Raw genomic sequence first — 21,106 nt, forward strand, 5'->3', positions numbered from 1 at the left:
CAACGTTTAAAGAAGAAAACCCTGTGATACCTAGTTTTCCAGTCACTGATGCTGCCCATTAGGATTCCTCAGATACTCCTCCAGACCAGGGTGAACAGATTTGTTTCATTCAACTGTTCCTATACTGATATGAGCTAATGGGACAGACAACTCTTTTGAAGATTCATCACATGAAGGTACTGAATACATTATGGAACTATCAATTCCCTAACCTGTCAAGAGTCAGATGGTCATGTTGACCATCTGACTCTTGACAAAGAAATTAAGCTTGATGTCATCTCAGGATCACAGAGCACATCCAGGAAGGTCTGTCAACAAAATTGAAGTATGAGAATCATGGTTGATTTTTCCATGAGACCCATAAGGGTTCTGCAAGCTTGTCGATCTTTTGGAGATACTGTCAGAAACACCAGCATTCAAAGATAAAACCCATCTCATAAAAAGTTTCTTGCGGAGAATGCTTTATAGCACCAACAACTGTGACTGGGATGGTGTTAACAATAGATTTTTTCAGTGCGACGAACAAAGACTGCAAATATATTCATTCATATTTCACAGTCCTTCTAGAGGTAGTTTGGAGAATTAAACCAAAGTTCTGTATTCTCCCATCTGATTCAGTCATGTCCTTGGCCTAAACATGACAACACATCTAAACAAAGCTGAAAGTGTCTTTGTACTGGTGATGAAGAGAAACGGTGATAACTAGCAATTCTTACTCAATGGTACAGCCTCACCATTTAGCTGTGTTTTGTTGACAATTAAACTTTGCAGCAGAAGGTATTGTGGAAAGGTGCTACAGGATGACACCTATGAATGTGTAAGCAGTAACACCTATGTCAAGATCCCACATCAAAGGCTGATCTACAAAGTCAAGAGTTCATGGGATCCAAGGCAATTTGGCAAACTGGATTCAAATTTTGGTTGCAAATAGGATGTGATATGATGGGTACATTGAATAGGGCAATGGCACATAGAATAATCCTGATAAGTATGAAATGATTCATTTTGGGACGTTTAATAGGGGAAGGATTTACACAATAAATGGTGGAGTCCATAGGTAGTACTGAGGAACAAGGGGGCTTTAGTGCACAAATTCAGAGATCCCTGAAAGTGTTAGCACAGATAGACAGGTTGGTGAAGGAGATATACAGGATGCTTGCCTTCAATCACTGGGACATAGCATTTAGGAGCAAATAAGCTTTGTGCAACTTTAGAGAGCATTGGTTTGGCCACAGATGGAATACTGTGTGCAGTTCTGGTCACTGCACTATTGGAGAGAGTTGCCTAGGATAGAAAATCTCAGTTATGAGGAGAGACTGGATAGATTGGATTTATTTTCCCTAGAGGAGAGGAAGCTAAGTGGGGATCTTAGCTATACAAAATTATAAGAGCATAAATACTGTAGATTGTAAGAATCTTTTCTTCATGGCAGATGTGTCTAGAATGATGGAATTAAAGTAGCTTAGGACAGATAAATCTGCTACATTATGCTCATCGATACAGTATGAATAAAAACATTTAAAGAAATATCTAGAGATCTGTCCAAGTTTATCTGAACAGAAAACCCCATACTAAAAGTCTCAGCCCAGCTTCAATTCCCACTATCTCAATCCGCCTCTTTCGCTCTGCTCCTTTATTAAAAGGCAGAAGATGTTTTATTTGTTATTTCTGATGCTCTGCCCTATTTTTATGGTCATGTGTATTATTTATTTTTTAAAACATAATTTTCTTCACATCTTGTTTTGCTTTTGGAAGTTTAATGTCATGGCTATCCTTATATTTCCAAAGCTTGATCATCAGCTCTTCAGTGAAAAAAGAATGGAATTGTGGCCCCTCATATGTAAAGATTAGACACAAAGTTTACTGTGGTTCATCTTTTACTGGGTCTGATCTGGTCATTTTACCACGTGCTGTGTCATCTGTGCTATAGATTGGAGATGTTGGGATTGCTTTCCTTACAGAGCAGAAGGACGTAACACCTGATAAAGGTTTTCAAAATCATGAGATGGCTGGATAGAGTGAATAGGGAAAGACTGTTGCCATTTGTAATTGACTTGAGAATGACATCTCACAGATATAAAATAATTTGCAAAAGAAGTGCATGGAAAATGAAAAAATTCTTTTTCAAGCGTGTTTCAGATTTGGAATGCACTGCTTGGGATTGTGTGGGGGCAGGTTCAATTAAGGCATGAGAGAGTGTATTTAAATAATCATTTAATACTAACTCTATGCAGATTTACAGGAAAAGGCAGAAAATAGTGTTAATTTATGATGCTTATTCAAAGGTGGGGACACGATGGACTGAACAGTCTCATTCTGCATCTTATCTACTCTGTGATTCTTTCCTTCATCAAATGGCTATGTCTCATTTTCATATTGACGACCCTCAGAAAGCACATTAGTAAAGAATCATATTGGCGAAATCATGATCCAGTAACATTCCCATTCGGGTAGCTATGTTATCTACACAGTCAATGTTGCTCTGTGCCTTGCCAAAGCCACAAATTTGGCAAATAAAAATGAGTTGCTGATTACTGCTCATGGACTAAATGCATTGCAAGAAAAGCAACTGTAACTATAAAACACAAGGAGAACAGCAAATATCTGTGACGTTCCTGGTTGCCTCTCTGCATTTTCTTTCCCTGAACCCATTTCAGGCTGAAACCCACACTACTATTTGCAGCAGGAACCTGGTCACGCCACCAGAGTTCTCAGGTGAGGAATTTATAACTTTAGAGATAAATTAGTTATTGAGGGCACCAGAGTGTCCTCCTTTTTGCTAGGTAAGGCAATGGTAGCCTTTGCATCTACCTGTCAGAGCAGATAGAGTCCTGACTTACTGTCTATAGACAGTATAGTCGAATCCTGGAGTGGTCTGGAATACCAAGCCATCTGACTCTAAACATAGAAGAGCTATTGCTGAATTAAACCAGATACAGCCCAATTGATGCATTAAAATCATCGAGAACAACTTAAAGTCTAATACCTAGACTGGACAGATGTCGGCATAGTGGAAATGTCACTAGGCTATGAATCCAGGGATCTAGGTTGATAACCTTGCAGACAAAACACAGCTGAATTTCAGAGGTGAGGTGAGAGAGAGGTGAGCTCTTGACATCAAGACCACATTCAATCAATTGTGGCATCAAGGGGCCCTAGTAAAATTGGAATCAGTGGGAATCAGGGGACAAGGTCTCCACTGGTTGGAGTCATACCTGGAAGATGGTTGCGGTTATTGGAGGTCAGTCATCTCAGCTCCAGGACATCTCTGCAGGAGTTCCTCAAGGCAGTGTCATAGGCCCAACCATTTTCAAATGTTTCACTAATGAGCTTCCTTAGTTCATCAGGTCAGAAGTGGGGATGTTTGTCGATGATAGCACAATGTTAGCACCATTCATGACTCCTCAAATACTGAAGCAGTCCACATTCAAATACAACAAGATCTGGACAATATCCAGGCTTGGACTGACAAATAGCAAATAACATGCGCACCACACAAATGCCAGGCAATAACCATCTCTAATAACAGACAATCTAACCACCATCTCTTTGAGATTCAATGGTATCATCATCACTGAATACTCCACTAGTGACATTCTTGGCATTACCATTGACCAGAAACTCAACAGGACATACCAAATAATGTCTTCAAGAGTAGGTCAGAGGCTAGGAATACTGTGGCAAGTAACTCACCTCCTGACTCCCAGTCCATCATCTACAAGGAGAAAGTGAGGACTGCAGATGCTGGAGATCAGAGCTGAAAATGTGTTGCTGGAAAAGCGCTGCAGGCCAGGCAGCATCCAAGGAGCAGGAGAATCGATGTTTCGGGCATGAGCCCTTCTTCAGGAATGAGGAAAGTGTGCCAAGCGGGCTAAGATAAAAGGTAGGGAGGAGGGACTTGGGGGAGGGGCATTGGAAATGCGATAGGTGGAAGGAGATTAAGGTGAGGGTGATAAGGTGAAGGTGATAGGCTGGAGTGGGGGTGGGGGCGGAGAGGTCAGGAAGAAGATTGCAGGTTAGGAAGGTGGTGCTGAGGTCGAGGGTTGGGACTGAGACAAGGTGGGGAGAAGGGAAGTGAGGAAACTGGAGAAGTCTGAGTTCATCCCTTGTGGTTGGAGGGTTCTTAGGCGCTCTTCCTCCAGCCGTCGTGTTGCTATGGTCTGGCGATGGAGGAGTCCAAGGACCTGCATGTCCTTGGTGGAGTGGGAGGGGGAGTTGAAGTGTGGAGCAACAGGGTGGTTGGGTTGGTTGGTCTGGGTGTCCCAGAGGTGTTCTCTGAAACATTCCGCAAGTAGGTGGCCTGTCTCCCCATTATAGAGGAGGCCACATCGGGTGCAGCGGATGCAGTAAATGATGTGTGTGGAGGTGCAGGTGAATTTGTGGCGGATATGGAAGGATTTCCGCCACCTCCAAACGGACCCCACCACCAGGGATATATTTCCCTCCCCTCCCTATCAGCGGTCCGAAAAGACCACTCCCTCCGTGACTCCCTCGTCAGGTCCACCAACACAACCTCCACTCCCGGCACCTTCCCCTGCAACCGCAAGAAATGCAAAATTTGCGCCCACACCTCCCCCCTTACTTCCCTCCAAGGGCCCACAGGATCCTTCCATATTCACCACAAATTCACCTGCACCTCCACACCCATCATTTATTGCATCCGCTGCACACGATGTGGCCTCCTCTATATTCTTCCTGACCTCTCCACCCCCACCCCCACTCCGGCCTATCACCCTCACCTTATCCTCCTTCCTTTTATCGCATTTCCAACGCCCCTCCCCCAAGTCCCTCCTCCCTACCTTTTATCTTAGCCCACTTGGCACACTTTCCTCATTCCTGAAGAAGGGCTCATGCCCGAAACGTCGATTCTCCTGCTCCTTGGATGCTGCCTGGCCTGCTGCGCTTTTCCAGCAACGCATTTTCAGCACCATCTACGAGGCTCAAGTCAGGAAAACAATGGAATATTCCCCACTTGCCTTGATGGGTACAGCTCCAACAACAATCGAGAGGCTTGACACAATCCAGGACAAAGCACCCCACTTAATTAGCACCACATCCACAAGCATCCATTCCCTCCATCACTGATGCTCAGTAGCAGTAGTGTGTGCTATCTACAAAATGCACTGCAGAAATTCAGCATAGATCCTCAGACAGTACCTTCCAAGATTGAAAATACTCCATCTGGATGAACAAGGGCAGCAGATACATGAGAACACCAGCACCTATAAATTTGTGTCCAAGCCATTTACAATCCTGACTTGGAAACATATTGCTATACTGAAAGTTGTACAACTACGGTGGATTGGCCATGCTAAGTTACACACCCGGGGATGTGCAGACTAGATGGATTAGCCATGGGAAGTTGCAGGGTTACAAGGTTAGAGTAGAAGGGCTGGTTCTGGGTGGGTTGCTCTTTGGAGGGCCGATGTGGATTCAATGGGCCGAATGGTCTGCTTCCACACTATAGGGATTCTGTGATTCCTTCACTGTCATTAGGTCATATTTCTGGAATTCCCTCCCAAAGGGCATTGTGGGTCAACCTGCAGCATGTGGACCGGAGCAGTGATAATCATACAATCCCTACGGAATGGAAACAGGCCATTTGACACAACAAGTCCACACAGATCCTGTGAAGTGTATCCCACCCAGACCCATTCCCCTAGCTAATGCACCCAGCATACATATCCCTGAACACTATGGGCAATTGAACATTGCCAATTCACCTAACTTGCAAATCTTTGGTCTGTAGGAGGAAACTATAGCAACTGGAGGAAACTCACACAGATGCAGAAAGAATGTGCAGATAGTCGCCCAAAGCTAGAATCAAACCCTGGGTCACTGGCGTTGTAAGGCAGCTGTGCTAACCATTGAGCCACTGTACTGTCCAAGAAGACAGCTTAATACTGTACTCTCAAACGCAATGAAGGACAGGCAATAAATGCTGGCCAGCTAGCAACTGCCGCGTATTATTAGTGAATTAAACACAACTTTGAATCCCACTGTGACTGCTGGTTAAATCTTAATTTCACTCAACAATATGTGAAACCAAGTAAAACCTCTTCTCATTGAGACTATTGTCAATGTTTTTTTATTTATTCATAGATCATGGTTGTCATTGGCTAACTAGTACTTATTGGCCATCTCTAATTACCTAATTACACCCAGACCTGACAATGGTTCTGGTACTGAAGGCTGACGACTATGTGGGTTGGGGATGGTGTTTAGAGACATGGGATGAATGGAGGTACACTGTTGTCCTATGAGGACAGACTGAGCAAATTCAGTCTATTGTGTGCCTGGAGTTCAGAAGAATAAGAAGTTACTGACAGGCCATTGATTGCAGAAAGCTTGTGGTCCATATACAATACAAGTGATTAAATCGAACAGGGACAGAACACATTTGTAGAAATATTGCACTCAAATATGTGCTCAAATTGCATGTTAATCTATACCTGGAATAGCCAAGTAGAAAACTTACCCTAGCATAGTCAATGTTTTATTTTCTTAAGTCAGATCTCACAAAATAACAAAAGCCAATGATTTCCTGTCACTTTGGTGTTTGAAACACTACAACACAATCCAGCTCTTCACTTACATTAAGGAAGGATGCATTTGTATTCATACAATGCCCGTGTAAGAGTCTCTGAAAGTGTTCCCCAGTGATCCAACAGTCTACTGAAAATAAACAAATACGTTTATGTTTATTCAACAAATTTACTCCCATCAGGACATCCCAAACTCACTCACAGCCAATCTACTACATTCAGATCACTGTAGGTCAGCATTGCTGCCAATTTGAACACAACAAAACATCCCACAAAGAATCCACTTACATCGACAGACCATTAGGGGCTTCGTGGATGGGCATACTGATGAGGGGGGGGGGGTCAGTAAAATTCTGCCCTTCTCCAATCTCATTGTGATTGTAGGGGGCAGCAGGGAAGAGGTAGAAGTCTGACTAATTAGCCCACTCGATCCTGAGGCAGGAGAGGAAGAAATGTCTCCTTGATGGTCCCCTGTTCAGTCAAGTGAACACACCCACATCTCCCCTCATCCCTCATGCAGATGTCACCTGCTTCCCTAGTCATAGAGTCATAGAGATGTATAGCATGGAAACAGACCTTTCGGTCCAACCCATCCATGCAGACCAGATATCCCAACCCAATCTAGTCCCACCTGCCAGTACCCAGCCCATATCCTTCCAACCCTTCCAATTCATATGCCTTTTAAATGTTGCAATTGCATCAGCCTCCACCACTTCCTCTGGCAACTCATTCCATACACGTACCACCCTCTGTGTGAAAAAGTTGCCCCTTAGGTCTCTTTTATATCTTTCCCCTCTCACCCTAAACCTATGCCCTCTAGTTCTGGACTCTCCCACCCCAGGGAAAAGACTATCTATTTATCCTATCCATGCCCCTCATGATTTTGTAAACCTCTATAAGGTCACCCCTCAGCCTCCAACGCTCCAGGGAAAACAGCCCCAACCTGTTCAGCCTCTCCCTATACCTCAAATCCTTCAATCCTAGCAACATCCTTGTAAATCTCTTCTGAACCCTTTCAAGTTTCACAACATCTTTCCAATAGAAGGAGACCAGAATTGCACGCAATATTCCAACAGTGGCCTAACCAATGTCCTGTAGAGCCGCAAAATGACCTCCCAACTCCTATACTCAATACTCTAACCAATAAAGGAAAGCATACCAAACGCCTTCTTCACTATCTTTTCTACCTGCGACACCAACTTCAAGGAGCTATGAACCTGCACTCCAAGGTCTCTTTGTTCAGCAACACTCCCTAGGACCTTACCATTAAGTCCTGCTAAGATTTGCTTTCCCAAAATGCAGCTTTGCATTCTCTCATTCACTACCCGTATCCTTCCCCATAAGTCTCCACATTCCAACTAGGAGCTGCCGCCTTGGCCATACCTTGAGCCTCCCCCGTTCTTTCTTTTCTGAGACTGAAGTCAATCCCAGCAGTGACCATCACTCCCAAGGGTGCTGCTGGGCCCAAAGAGCTGTCAGCGAATCCAGAGGCAGCACTTCCTCCTTAAGTAGGCTTGGAAGGTCCATGCCCAGCCAATTAAATATTCTCAGAGCACAGTGGCAGACAAGTTGCACAGACATTTTGCTGATAAGGTGAAAACCATTCCAACTGTTCAAGCCCACTACTGCACATTAGATAACCAATCTTAGGGATGCAACTGAGCGATAAACACAGATATTTATGACTGAGGGACTATTTTCAAGAGATTCATGGGATCTATGATCTACGTCAATGAGTAAATGCAAGGGAATGTGTTGAGAAGTTTGGAGATGCAGAAGCATCTGTGTTCTATCAAACAAGTAAACACCACTTTTCATTCCACTGCAACTTATAGGATAACTCTGCTTTGACTCTCAATCATTGCACACCATGCCAAACCATTGGACGCATCACCTCATCTTCCTTTTATCTTGAAGATTTTGCAAGCCACCTTTTTTTTTGCCCATGCAGCATACCAAGGTCTCAGAGGAAGCAGAGGTCCAAACGGACCCCACCACCAGGGATATATTTCCCTCCCCTCCCCTATCAGCATTCCGAAAAGACCACTCCCTCCGTGACTCCCTCGTCAGGTCCACACCCCCCACCAACCCAACCTCCACTCCCGGCACCTTCCCCTGCAACCACAAGAAATGCAAAACCTGTGCCCACACCTCCCCCCTTACTTCCCTCCAAGGCCCCAAGGGATCCTTCCATATCCGCCACAAATTCACCTGCACCTCCACACACATCATTTATTACATCCGATGCACCCGATGTGGCCTCTTCTATATTTGGGAGACAGGCCGCCTACTTGCGGAACGTTTCAGAGAACACCTCTGGGACACCCAGACCAACCAACCCAACCACCCCGTGGCTCAACACTTCGACTCCCCCTCCCACTCCACCAAGGACATGCAGGTCCTTGGACTCCTCCATCGCCAGACCATAGCAACACGACGATTGGAGGAAGAGCGGCTCATCTTCCACCTAGGAACCCTCCAACCACAAGGGATGAACTCTGATTTCCTCATTTCCCCTTCCCCCACCTTGTCTCAGTCAAATCCCTCGAACTCAGCACCGCCTTCCTAACCTGCAATCTTCTTCCTCACCTCTCCACCCCCACCCCCACTCCGGCCTATCACCCTCACCTTGACCTCCTTCCACCTATCGCATTTCCAACGTCCCTCCCCCAAGTCCCTCCTCCCTACCTTTTATCTTAGCCTACTGGACACACTTTCCTCATTCCTGAAGAAGGGCTCATGCCCAAAACGTCGATTCTCCTGCTCCTTGGATGCTGCCTGACCTGCTGCGCTTTTCCAGCAACACATTTTCAGCTCTGATCTCCAGCATCTGCAGTCCTCACTTTCTCCTCAGAGGAAGCATTGGCAAGGTTGCCTCCTGCATCCCTACCAGCCCTGATACTGATGGGAACATTAAGCTGAGAAAAAGTGTGGTCCACAATCTGGTGAATATCTCACTGCAACAGCTCTGCAATTGGCCAAGGAAGAATCACTCTCAGGCCTCTGGCATTCAGAGGACTGTTTGAGACCAGACGTCTGCTCGGCATAGACAGGATAGGACGTTTTGGTGTCAATAATCAGGGACTTCATCCACAGGCACAAGAGGAACAGCAGTGGCACACAGATATGTGGGAGACAGTGACCCGTATTGCCCAGAGGCTGTAGCAGTGGAGCGACTCATGTGACTGCCAACTACCTCCATGAACAGGTTGGCAGCTGCCATGCAGTTCCTAACGCTGAATCTGCTGGAAAGGCACAAATACCTGTACTGCATTTGGCCAGACGCTGGACCCAAGAATCAAAGTATGGCAAAAGGGAATCTTTACTATGGACCTAGTCCAAATGTCTCTCTTCACAAGGAGATAGGTAGGTGCAATGAAGCACCTAGCCACAGGAGGAACTACACACAAGTGCCTCAGCTATTTTTATGCAGGACAGACCCTTCACCTCTACCATGCTTGCTCCCCTCACCCCTTAGAAATTTAATCGAGTGGGGTGGGGAGGGGGGTGGTGGGTGAGGAGGAGCAAGTCTGCCTGTGACAAGAACACCATCAGTACGTCTGGTATCTACTGATATCATCTGTTGTCTTGACAAAAACCCAAGGATTACTCTACAAACCTCCAGTGCCAATACCCTCAACATCTGCACAGACTCCCTCTACCCCAACTGTGGAACCAGGGAGTACATTGAGACATGGTGGAAAGGGGAGGAGAAAGAAAACATATTGAGGTACTTTGGTGGCACAAGTGAGGATAGCTATCTTGTTATTTAAACCTTGTAAATGTAAGGCATCTGCTTTTGAATCCGTCTCTTTTGATGCTCAACACATACCATCCAGCAGCAATTCATGTCCAGCAATGTATTGAAGTTTGCACTGAGAGTATACTACACGAATGAGGAACAAAGTGTACACATGTTATTTGAGTGCCGTGACACATTTGACCCTCCTGCATGAAGATCCCTAACGTTTGGATGTCTCTGTGCATACATGTGTATCTGTCAAAGTTGTCCAGCTTTAGCTGTGCCAGGGAGGCACTACCTTCAGAGAGGGTCAATGTTGTAGAACATCCAGGGCATAGCAGCCTACAGACCTGTGTGCTAAGAGAGTGGTGACCATTTTGTTCCCCATTAAAAGCCTGCTGAGCAGTCTGTGCTGCAGTCCCTTCCCTCGTTCCTTGCACACAGAGAATGGCCATGTGCAATTTCTTTCCAATGTAGAGTTTCATGTTCCCATCTATTTCCTTGTGGTTCATCCCATTAAACCCAAAGAATTCACACTTTACAATTCCTCTCTAGACACAGGCAACATGCTGAAGGATTGGAGGACAGCCAACATGGTACCATTATTCAACAAGACAGCAAGAAATAAACCAGGAAAGTATAGGCTACTCAGTCTAACTTCAGTGATGCAGTGAATTCTCATGGTCAGAAATAAGCTCTATTGGAGAGGCAGGGATCAATCAAGAGTAATTGGCATGGTCTTTGCTAGGGGAAGATCATTTCTGACCAATTTGACTGAATTTTTCGAAGAAGTGACCAGGTGAATGGTTGAGTGCGATGCTTTTGATGTAGTCTGTTTTGACTTGGCCAGTTCTTATAAGGTCCCCACAGCTCCTCTAAATGACTTACTCTTCACCTTAAACCTTTGCCATCTGTTCTTAGGTATTTCTGCCATGAGGAAAAGATTCTCATGATCTAGCCTGTCTATGCCTCTCAGAATTTTGTACACTTCAATCAGATCACCTCAGCCTCCTTTGCTCCAAGAGAAACAAACCCAGCCTATCCAGTCCCACTTCGTAACTGAGACTTTTCAACCCAAGCAACACCCTGGTGAATCTCCACTGCACCCTCTGTAGTGCAATCACATCCGTCCAATAGTGCAGTGACCAAAACTGCATACAGTATTCCATGTGTGGCCAAACCAATGCCCTCTATAGTTGCAACAAGGCTTATTTGCTCCTAAATTCTTTGCCCTGCCATAATGAAAGCAAGCATTCTGTATACCTCCTTCATCAACTGTCTATCTGTGCTGACATCTTCAGGGATCTCTGGATTTGCACACCAAAGTCCCCTTGTTCCTCAGTACTGCCATGGACCCACCATTCATTGTGTAAATCCTTCCCATATCAGACCTCCCAAAGTGCATCACCTCGTACTTATTAGGATTAAATTCCACGTGCCATTGCTCTTCCCAATTCATCACCATCCTTCTCACTACGAACACCACCAATTCTCAATGTCATCGGCAAACTTATTCATGATATTTTCTACATTCACATCCAAGTTATTAAGGTACATAACAAACAGCAAGGCTCCCAGCACTGATCCCTGTGGTACACCCTTTGTTACAAGCTTACAATCTCAAAAATGTGCTTCTACCATCCCCTTTTGCCTCCTATTTGTAAGCCAATTTTGGATTCAGTTTGCCATATTGCCTTGAATCCCGCAGGCTTTTACCTAATTTGCTAGAGTTCTTCAAAAATGTAACAAGCAAAGTGGATAATGGGGATCCTGTAGACGTCTGGACTTCCAGAAGGCATTTGATAAGGTGCTGCACAAAATGTTAATTCACAAGGTTTAAGTCCAATGGGATTAGAGGTAATTTAGTAGCTTGGATAGTTGACTGGCTGATGGACAGAAGTCAGAGAGTCAGGATAAATGGATTTTTTTCTGAATTGCAGGATGTAACTAGTGGGGTGCCACAAGGGTTTGGTCCTTTGATCCCAGCTATTTATAATCTACATTAACAACTTGGATACAGGGATAGAAGGAAATTTGCAGACAGCACAAAAATAGGCAGAACAATAAATTGCAATGAGGAAATAGGAACTTTACAAATGGATAGAGATAGTAGGCCAAAACGTGGGAGATGGAGTTTAACGTGGATAAGTGCGAGGTCATGCATTTGAGTTGAAAAAATGGGAAGAAAACCTAATATCTTAATGGGGAAAGTTATCAGAGTGCTTCCATGCAGAGGGATCTGTGTGTACTAATTCATAAGTCACAGAAAACTAGCATGCAGGTACAGCAGATAAAAAAAGAAAGTGAATGTGATGTTGGCTTTTATAGCTAAAGGAATGGAATGTAAAGGTAAGGAAGAATTGTTGCAAGTATACAAGGCATTGGTGAGACCAACCTAAAGTATTGTGCACAGTTTTGGGCCCCTTATTTGAGGAAAGATGTAGTGGCTTTGGAGGCAGTTCAGAGGAGGTTCAGACTGATCCCAGAGATGAGGGGGCTGTCATATGAAGAGAAATTGAACAGTCTAGGCCTATACCCTCTGGAATTTAGAAGAATGAGGGGAGATCAAATGGAGGTATTCAAGAAGATAAAAGTATGGATAAAATAAATGTGGAGTGGATGCTTCCTCTTGTGGTACATTCTAGGACAAGCGGTCATAGTCTTAGGACAAAGAATAGCAAATTTAAAATTGTGGAATTCGCTGCTCCAAAGTGTGGTGGATGCTGGGACAGTGAGTAAATTTAAGGAGGAGTTCGACAGATTTTTAATTGGTAATGGGTTGAACAGTTATGGAGAGAAGGCAAGAAAGTGGGGGTGAGGAGCATACAGGCCATGATCGAGTGGCGCAGATGACTTGATGGGCCAAATGGCGGGTATAATTGAGATGCATAAAATTATCAACAACATAAATGAGAGAGAGGAAGACACTTTTCCTCTTGGTGGGAATATCAATGACCAGATGGCACAGATTTAAGGTAAGGGGCAGAAGGTTTAGAGGAGATGTGAGGGTGGCAGGAATCTGGGGCTCATTGCCTGCAAAGGTAGTAAAGGCAGAAACACTTATAATATTTAAAAATTATTTAGATGTACATGATGCCAAGACATACAAAACTGTGTACCAAGTATCAGAAAATTGGATTAAAATAGTTATATGGTTGTTTTTGACCATTGTAAACACAATGGGCTGAAAGACTTTTCTTCTATGCTGCAGATGTCTTTGACTCTATGGTTATGATTCTCAACATTCCAACCCAATCCATCTCTGTTTGCCTACCCCTTCCCAACCAGACACTGGTGTCATGCCTCATGTGGTAATTTTCATCCACCTCCTTGAAGCTAGGGTGCTACTGATAGGATAAACCACCCCCTCTCCCCATTACAAACATGCTATACAGTATCAACCTTTAAACTTCTGTTTTACCCTTGCTCAAAGACTACTTCCCCAGTTGCAAAAGCTAAAGTGCCCCAGTTCAATGCTGCAGCTGTTATTGCCTACAGCCATCTTTTCAACCCATTCCCCAACCCCTTAATTTCTGAGGATGAATCCAATGGACTGACAATGGCCGACTCATGATGCATATAAGATTCTTAGGGAAATTGACAGACTAGATGCGGAAAGGCTGTTTCCTCATGGAAGAGTTTAGGACCACAGAGCATTATCACAGAATAAGGGGTCCCATATTTAAGTCAAGATTAGAGTGGTGCTGCAAAAGCATAGCAGGTCAGCCAGCATCTGAGGAGCAGGAAAATTGACGTTTCAGGATTACTGATGAAGAGCTCCTGCCCGAAACGTTGATTTTCCTGCTCCTTGGATGCTGCTTGACCTGTTGTGCTTTTCCAGCACCACTCTAATCTTAACTCTGATCTCCAGCATCTTTCGCCTAGTCATATATTTAAGACAGAGCTGAGGAAGCATTTCTTCTCTCCAAGGGTAATGAATTTGTGGAATTCTTTATAACTTGAGGCCAGGTCATTAACCATGTTTGAGGCTGAGATGGACAAGATTTCTACTGAGTAAGGGAATAAAGGGGTATCAGCAAAAAACTGGAGTTGAGGATTATCAGGTCCGCCACGATCTCATTGAATGATCCCCTGACTAACAAGTGGCCATTAGTGGGCTTAGGGACGTCAGTGAGAACTATTCCCAACGACTTTCAGATATAGCTGCCTGCTTGCTGCACAAGCCATGTGTTTGTTGCACAACCACATGGTGCAGTTGTGAGATTGAAGTAGCACACTGCTGTACAGAAAGATGTACACCTCTTGTCTGAGGACTGCTGAGCAGCAAGGTAAAGTTGTCTGGTTGTGCGATTGTCCTAGTTGGCACAGCGAGGCAAGATATGGATAGTATGCAGGTAGGCACGAAATAAGTGAGCACTATAGATCAAGCAAGCATTTCTGATCTCCCACATGGTCCAGTGTTATGTTCCCTCTATGCTGCCACACACGAACTTCAGAGGACTGTGCAGCAGCAGGAAAAGTTAGAGGGAATATCCAGTGTGTGAGGTGGGCACCGGTCGCTGTGTGCAATGTCCTAATTGTAACTTTTCACTGCAAGGAGTTGGTATGTACTGTTGTGGAATGCTGAGCATTTGGAAAACAGTGGCGGGATCAGACAGAGGTAGTTTGGATTTACAAAATCATGCTTGACGGATCTACTGAAATTCTTCAAGTATGTAACTAGTAAAGTTTGGTAAGGGAGACCCAGTTAATATGGTTTACTTAAAACTTCAGAAGAATTTTAACAAAGTCCACATAAGAAATTAGCATGTAAAATTAAAGCACATAGGACTGAGTGTAGTGTAATGACCTGGAGAGAGAACTAATTGGCAGACAGGAAACTAAGAGTAGGAATAAACAGGTCTTTTTCTGAATGGCAGACAGTAACTATTATTAGTAACACAATTGATTAATAATTTAGATGAGAAAACTAAAATGTAATATCTCAAAATTTGCTGATGACAGAAAGCTGATGGGAGGGGCAGCTGTGAGGAGCACAGATGCATCAGTGTTATTTGGAAAAGTTGAATAAGTGGAAAAATGCATGGTCGATGATGTATAATGCAGATAAATGTGAGCTTAGGGCTGAATGGTCTACTCCTCCCATTTTCTATGTTTCTGCCTCACAGTGCCAGGGACCCAGATTCAATTCCATCCTCAGGTGACGTTTGTGTGGAGTCTCCCCATGTCTGTGTGGGTTTCCTCCAGGTGCTCCGCTTTCCTCCCACAGTCCAAAGATGTCCAGGTTAGGTGGTTTGGCCATGCTAAATTGCCCATAGTGTCTAGGGATGTGCAGCCTAGCTGGATTAACCATGGTAAATGCAGGGTTACAGGGATAAGTTAAGAGGTAGGTCTAGGTGCAATGCTCTTCGGAGGGCCAATTTGACTAACTGGGCTGAATGACCTGCTTCCAAGCTGTAGGGATTCTATAATTCTATAATATGTCTATGCTTCCTGCGTGAACTATCAGTAGAAGTTCCAAGATGGTTGAGTTGGCATAAATGTCATATGCAAATATTAATGGAGGAATAGAGGGTACAGCTAGTACCTGTGAATTTTGCCCTGAACTGCAGTCTGGTCATAGGCAAGATGGAGGTGGTAGAGAGTAAGCAATGAGCTGAATCCACTAGCTACATGCTCCGGATTCCTGAGTTTTCCCAATGTTGGTTTGTTTGGCAAGTTTCGTAAGATGGGAGTGTGAATATTAATGAGATGCCTTGGGTTGTTAACAAGGGGTTTGACAATCAATGATACATGAGAATTGATATCTCGCCAGTGTCTAGTGAGAATCTCCCACACTACTTGTGAAAAGCATAAAAGATGGAATAAGATGAGTTCAATGTCAAGATAGGCTTTAGACCATAAGACTATAAAACATAGGAGCAGAAATTAGGACATTCAGCCCATTCAATCATGGTTAATTAGTTTCTCAACCCCTTTCTCCTGCTTTCTCCCTGCAACCCTTGATCCTCAAGAACCTATCTATATCAGTCTTAAATATAATCAATGATCTGTGGCAATAAATTCCATAGATTCATCACTCTCTGGCTGAAGATGTTTCTCCTTATCTCGATTCTAAAAGGTCTTCCTTTTACCTTAAGGCTGCGCCCTTGGATCCTAGTCTCTCCTAACAATGGAAACATCTTCCCAAGATCTACTTTGTCCAGACATTTCAGCATTCTGTATTTTTCAGTTAGATTCCCCCCATCCTTCTAAACTCCATAGAGTATAGACCCAGAGTCTTCAAGCATTGCTCAAATGTTAAGCTTTTCATTCCTGGGATCATTCTTGTGAACCTCCTCTGAGCACACTCCAGGGTCAGTCCATCTTTCCAAAACTGCACACAATACTCCAAATGTGGTCTGACCAGAGCCTTAAGGAGTCTTAGAAGTACATTCCTGCTTTCATATTCAAGTCCTTTGTCGGACTTGTCACCAGATTCTGCCAAATATCTTGCAATAGCTCTTACCGCCTTTGCCCCTAGAAGATTCCAACCAGAGTGTCAATGTTACCCAATTCTGAGGAAAATTGTGCAGTGATTATAAAGGACTATGAGACTTTAATAAACACAAAAAATGCTACGGAAACTCAGCAGCTCTGGTAGCAGTTGTGTAGAGAGAAACACGGTTAACATTTCAGAGTCCAGTATAGCTCTTCTATAGGCCTGCTGAGTTTTATCCAGCATTTCCTATGTGTGTTTCAGATTTCCAGCATCTACAGGATTTTGTTTTTGCTATAAGACTTTCTTACATAAACATCATCACAGCACTAATCAAGTTCTCAAAGCAACTAAAGAGGATTTTACTCCACAGAAAAATGAACTGCTTACACAAAATGGCAGAACTGCATCTCCTAGAAATGGAAACAGAAATGTTAAGTCAGTGAAAGAATCTTTAATTAAAACTGATCCTTAATTTACACAGGATAAGCTGAATGCAATTATTCTGATTGACAGAAGAGATATTTGGCTGGTGGAAACTTTCTTCACAGACTTGAAAGTAAAAAGCATGGAAAGCATGATGAATTGGTAATTCAGAGTTAAAACCCAGAGGTCCAGGTACAGCCTTAAAGAGAGAAAATCGTGATGGGATTACAGTATGGTGTCTGGCTTTGAGGAATAACAAGAGACAGTGTTGAATTCAGGATAAGAAGCATAATGACATGGGATTTCTCCTTGGATTTTGATTCAAAGCAATGAATATCCAAAAGCTAGACACCCTGATAGCAATCAGTAATATTGCCCAAGTTGACCAGGTGTGAGGAACGTATACTCATGCCATTATATATTTTCTAAAGAAAAACTAAACTATATTTAAAATGGGCACAAGTAATCTTATAAAATGACTCTCAGTAACTGCATGACTTCTCTTGTGGATTCAATTGCAGCCAAACGTAGACAATCAGACTTTGATATCTTACATATCTATCAAAAGGAATCATTAAATAATTCCAGAACTGTCCATTGAAACGTCAAAAAGGGTGAAAACTTGAGGCTACATAGTGCTGAGCAAGAGACAGAAACAAGGACATAACAAGAAATTCTAATTCTTTGCTTTGTGAAGCAATGATTCACTAAGTTTATCTTTGCAGACATTAGTTTAATTGTGATAAAAGCTAACTGAGGACGGACATTTAGAGGAGAACCATCTATAAATCATGAGAGAGAGATCTGGGAACTGCAACCCGTTCTTACAGAGAGCACTTGGAAGATATCCAGAGCAAATGTCTGTTGTACTGAGCCAGTCAGCCAGAGCTACAACCTGCAGTGCTGTAAAAGTTAAACAAAACAGCCCTCACTTACTCCCCAAAGCTGTGGGACCAACCTCCAATCAGTCAACTATAGAAGTCATCGTACCTGCTAAATCAGACTTCACACCCATTTACTTTGGAAAGAGAATCCATAAACAAGCCAGACCTGCAATAATATAAGAGACTGATCTCATTTTCATTTTCATATCCTTTTATCCTTACTTTAAATCTTGCTCCCTGAACTCTATTTAATGACATTACAACATTTTTAATTTAAGTACCTTTCAGCAATACTTGTGCAATAAACCAGCAGACATAACGGCCTGAATTGTTTACTGCTGCTCCTGTGCAGTATGATCTTATGGATGTATTAACAGTTTTAGGGTATCAAAAAAAGAAAAGCAGCAAGCATTAAGTGATTGCAGAGGATGAATGAGTTTTAAGTTGGGTGGTTAAAGCATTAAGATGTTGCCTGGTAATATTATCGCAAGTCTATTAATTTCATGACACAAGATAATGTTCTGGAGTCCTGGGTTCAAATCCCACTGTAACAGATGGAGAAGTTTGAATTCAATAAAATTCTAGAATTAAGAGTCTAATAATGACCATAAAACCATTGCTGATTGTCAGGAAAACACCATCTGGTTCACTGATGTCCTTTAGGGAAGGAAGCTGTTGTCCTTAACTGATCTGAGCTAATCTGACTCCAGACCCACACCAATGTGGTTGACTTTGAACAGCCTTCTGAACAATTGAAGGTGAGCAATGCTGTCTTGCATTGACCTTTGTTTGCAAATACCCTGTGTAAACGGCATAAAACACATTCAGAGGCTTTGAAAGAATGAATTTTCAACCAGTCCCTAAATATTGGCATGCAAACAACCTTGTGACAGCAGCCAAAGTTCAAAGTAAGCAAAAGAAAGTGTTGAATCTTGTGCTCCAGACTAAAGCTATCAACAATTATTTTTCTCATTTTGTTTTTCCTTTCCTTAATATCCACATCTCGACTATCTTTGTGTTTCTGTTTGTGCAGGGAGAAATTTAGAGTTGTAGATTGACAATTCATTTTTCTAACTGCCTCAGGTTAAAGACAATGTGTTTGTGATAAAAAAATTCTTTTATTGTTAAGTTCTGTTGAATGTCTTCTTTTAACCTGAGTTTGTTAGTCAAGTCAATTCCAGACTTTAAAGAGTTTGATTAAATCTTTCCACATGTTTGATGACTCCGGGAATGGTGGGGGCTAATCTCCAGCACACTTCCCCAGTGATTCATATGAAATTTATATGAATTCTTAAATCTACTCAGAGAAAATGCTGGTAGGTGGTCATGGTATAGACCAAAACAAACTGTAAGACAGTTCAGCCCATCATGAATACTAGCCTAGGGTCTAGGCTATGTCTAATTCAGGACATAACCTAAAAGCAACATGAGAGATGCAAAACCAAGGAAAGGGAAAAGACTACAAAAATAAAAAAAAAGGAGATTTTAGCAGTGATTGAAAGTAAGTGAATCAATAAATAATAAAGTAAACTCTTGTCTGCAGGAGCACTCGAAAGATGGAGTTTGAATGTGGATCACCACATATTATTGTTATTACAGGCTATGCCTTATATTTTTACTAAAAAAGAATATGGGTGGCAAAGTGGTGCAGTGGTGAACAATGCTGTGTCACAGCACAAGGGACTAGGCACAATTCCACCCTCAGGCGACTGTATGCATGGAGTTTCTCTCTGGGTACTCCAGTTTCCTCCCACTGTCCAAAGCTATGCAGGATAGGTAGGTGAGCCATGGAAAATGCAGGGATAGGATGGGGGAGAGATGGGTCTGGGTGGGATGCTCTTCAGAGAGTCAATGTGGACTTGATGGGCTGAATGCCCTGCTTCCACACAATAGGGATTCTATGATAAAATAGATAACTGTGACAAGAGAATCTTATCTCTATTGAGTATAATAAATTAGTTGGCAGGATGTGTACAATGTGCTTTGAAATGCCTAACTTATGGTTTTATATGTTGTTTTGGCGCCATCTCTTTAATGCAAGCTCAAATAGAGAAACAAAGACAAAGACAATCAGGTAATCCAATGTAAATTCTGTCTCACAAACTAGGGCATGAGGACATGAGACTCACTGAGAGCAAGATGTAAAATTTTCACGTGAAGCAGCTGGTGATCTGTGGACATAGATTCTGTCTCAGAAAGTTTCTACTTAGAACACAAGACAGAGAACTCAGACAGATAAAAGTCTGCATAGTCAGCAGTGAGTGTACTACCTCATTGTGAATTACGAGGCAGGGTGTAGGAGAGAGAACAGTCTCTAGTCAGAAAGGTACTATACCTGGTACCCCACGCAGGAATATTTATCCTAGTAAGGCAGAGAGTTTAAATCACTGGAGTGGGCTTTATTGCTAGTAACCAATTCAGGAATTCTCTATAAAAATGGGAATTAGCTTTTAATGGACATTACAACTCAGTGAAATGGATGCACATAAGCCCATTTGAAACTGGAAGGAATGAGCTTTAAATTGCAAACCTGTGAGGAAAGTATTTATGTTTATATAATTACACATTGTAGGGAACTCAATGAAATGGATGCACATAAGCCCATTTGAAGCTGGAAGAATATTTTCAGTAGTATTAATTGCAACAAAGAAATGTTGAGTTCAGTTTGCTGTCAATGTGATAAGACTTGAAATCTTGTCTTGCAATTCCTTTAATCCGATCACCAGGAATTCAAACATATTTTGAACATTTATCAGTCTCATCAGGGATCGTAACAAATTAGACACTCATCCAAAGGATAGGAATGATTCGACCGGAATTTACCAGAGTTTAAACAAGAATTTTTACTTATTATTTATTCATGGGACGTGGGCATCCACAGCTGGCCAGCATTTATTGCACAAACCAAGTTGCCTTTGTGAAAGTGGCAGTGAGCTGCCTTCTTGAACTGCCGTAGGTGGATGCACAATATCAGTAGAGAGGCAATTCCAGGCTTTGACCAAACACAGTGAATAAAACAATATATTTCCAAGTCAGAATGGGTGAATGACTTGGAGGAGAACTTGTAGGT

General features: G+C 42.9%; 1 protein-coding gene across 7 annotated transcripts in view; it reads right to left on the reverse strand.

The window, feature by feature from the left end:
* bcl9 (BCL9 transcription coactivator) overlaps nt 1-21,106 on the reverse strand; it is a 253,860-nt gene that overhangs the window by 214,291 nt on the left and 18,463 nt on the right. Inside the window, exon 3 of one of the 7 annotated variants that reach the window (XM_087987988.1) lies at nt 6,596-6,672. The exons of 5 other annotated variants lie outside the window; for them this stretch is intronic. The gene's annotated coding sequence lies outside the window, so the exon portion shown is untranslated. Of the gene's footprint in view, nt 1-6,595; nt 6,676-21,106 lie in introns of all 7 variants that reach the window. One more of the 7 variants, XM_087987987.1, reaches the window with a different exon arrangement.

Source organism: Chiloscyllium plagiosum, unplaced genomic scaffold, assembly GCF_037043375.1.
Source record: "Chiloscyllium plagiosum isolate Xiang-an unplaced genomic scaffold, Cpla_swu_hap1 HiC_scaffold_6, whole genome shotgun sequence".
Lineage (NCBI taxonomy): Eukaryota > Metazoa > Chordata > Chondrichthyes > Orectolobiformes > Hemiscylliidae > Chiloscyllium > Chiloscyllium plagiosum.